Source organism: Malania oleifera, chromosome 9 (genome assembly GCF_029873635.1).
Source record: "Malania oleifera isolate guangnan ecotype guangnan chromosome 9, ASM2987363v1, whole genome shotgun sequence".
NCBI classification, from domain to species: Eukaryota; Viridiplantae; Streptophyta; class Magnoliopsida; order Santalales; family Ximeniaceae; genus Malania; species Malania oleifera.
This window is the reverse complement of record NC_080425.1, coordinates 29,324,973-29,327,598: the sequence shown is the minus strand read 5'-3', so window position 1 is coordinate 29,327,598 and position 2,626 is coordinate 29,324,973.

The following is a 2,626-nucleotide window of genomic DNA, read 5'->3' as shown; positions in this document are numbered from 1 at the left end:
TTAAGATGTGAACGGGGAATCAATGTGTCAAAAGCAGATTTTTCTCTCATTGGCTTTACCTTTATTCTATCGCCTAAAAAGATTGCTGGAGAACCAGATTCCCCCTTTTCATTTTAGTGCATGAAGCTCAAATGGCATACTTGATTATGGGTTCCACCATAGCCAGCACACCAAGGTTTTACCCAAGGACTAGTATATATGCCAGTAGGGTGTCAATGGCTTGAAAGCTCCATCTGCTAAGTAAACAGTTGGTCTACTGTTTTGTCATTTCCACGGGTCTGACCTGTCCGGCTGCTCTGGTTTATATTTTAACTATAAAATTTTAATATATATAAACAAAATCATGACAAAAAATTCCAAAAATTAGTGACCAATAACTCGAACAAATAAGGCCAATTCTAGCATATTTTCTAAACAAACACGTAGCAACTTAAAACACATACAAATACATACTAATCTATCCAGCGAATGACTACTTATAACTAAAATATAAAGTCTTTATCTCGTAACTTATGCAATAGTACTATGATTCTTATCGCATGTTTGCTACATTTGAATGGAATGAATTAAAATTAAAAATTATTTGACAAACTATGAACATCAATTCGATTCCCTTATGCTATGTACCAAATTTTAATATCCTAAAATTTCTTCATGCAAATACAGCACAGAGTGGATTGAAGAATAGATATTACTTTAGAGACATAATATTTTAATTGAATTACAAAAATAATAAGATAGAAATAAAATTAATTAATTTTATAAAAAATAAAATAAAAACATGATACAGATGCATTTCAGGACACTATAGGTAGTATAACTAGTAAATATAAAATATACCAGCTCAAAATTTGATGAATAACATAATCTAAGTCATTGTCACACAAATTTATTAATTTTTAATTTTGGCTCTACGATTTGTGCGTGTTGCAGAAGATCCCACAAGGGGTATTTCAGTGTCTTGGGGCCAAATGTGCCTCAATTTTTATTAGTTGGTTTAGTAGTCTGGCAAATTTTCCCCCTTTCCATTATATCTTTCTATTAAAAAAGCTTATTTACATTTTTTTTTTTTATTGAAAGCATAGGCTTGAGGTAGCTCATATCCCACTTTTTTTTTTTTCAAGATTGAAACATCCCTCTTAGACATAAAATCTAAAATTTTTATGACAAAAATGTCTAATCACAGAAGCCACCATGTTTTGTTTGCTCAATAATCATAGTATACAAATTTATATTTTTAATATATTATAGGAATCTAAAATTATAGGTAAAAAATATATATATTATAAAATTTAGGGGAAATTTTGGGGACCTCTCTTGCATATTTTTTTTAACACTTTTTTTTATGTGTCTTGAATTTAGGATGACTATTGAATATGTGTTTTAGTTAATATCAAGTTGTATAACTATTCATCTTTTTGCATGTGTGCTTGTGTGTGTATGTGCATTACGACTATGAGAAGGAATATAATAAAATGGGGTTATGTAATCCCTAATTATCTCTTGAAGGGTGAGGAATCTGACATAATCAGTTTAGGCTTGCTTGATAGTGATTCTATTAGACTCCTTGATTTAGGTGTACACTTTTTATGCGTACTTTGTATATGTATTTTCATATATATCCCCTTTTGGCTTGTAAACTTTAAATACCTATTTTATGTGTGTAGTCCTTATCTCACTTGACTATATAGATCTTTATTACTTGCATACACTGAGGTATTGTTTGAAATAAATTCTTATAATGAATCTCCCTCTAAACTTAGGAGTTATGTTTTCATATACCCTTGAGAAATTAGAGGTGGGGGGCGGGGGTTTGTCTTTCAAAAAAACCTCTTAATACCCAAATGTTAGGTAGGTAAACAATCAATCATCGTAAGAGATCATTGAGAGTTGTGTCTTTGCATGCCTTTGGGGACCCTGAGGTGAGGGTAACTTCTATTTTTTGTAGGGCTATCCAATTTTAATCACATCGACTTCAGTTATTGATGAATCCCAATTCTTTCTTCATCCAAACCCTAGCTCTCCTTAGCCAATTGTTGTGAGTCACTACCATTGTTCACCATAGGCTTCTGCATGCACACCATGGATCCATCATCATGACTATGTACAATCCATACTAGAGCCTTTCTCACTTTCTCAATATCTCATCCATACAAACACCGAATTCATCTCTTCTGTTCAAGCACCTTTTTGCGATAAGGTTCATTTCTCTCTCTTGAAAATTTTGATCTTCTCTCATTTCCTCAAATCTACATTTTTCTTTTGTTTTCCTTCGCAATCTCTCTTAAATATGACTTTTCTTTCATGTTTTAATATCTTTCTGTTGGGCTTACAAGGCTTGAAATCTTATTTTGATACTAACAAACAAGTGGAACTTAACATTTTTGGTTGAGTGGTGATATTTCAGAACTCATAAGGATCACATATGTGAAAGCAAGGTCAAAGTGCCCACAAGGATCAAATGAAACTTAAAAAAGTCAAAACATGAATTTAAAGATGATTTAAACAAAACTTGAAGAATATGAGAGCATGATGTTAAAGAGAAAGCTTAAAGTACATTAAAACTTGAAGACAAAGAAAGAGACAAAGCAAGCATGAAGACTTGAGCGTTTAGAATGTCAAAAAT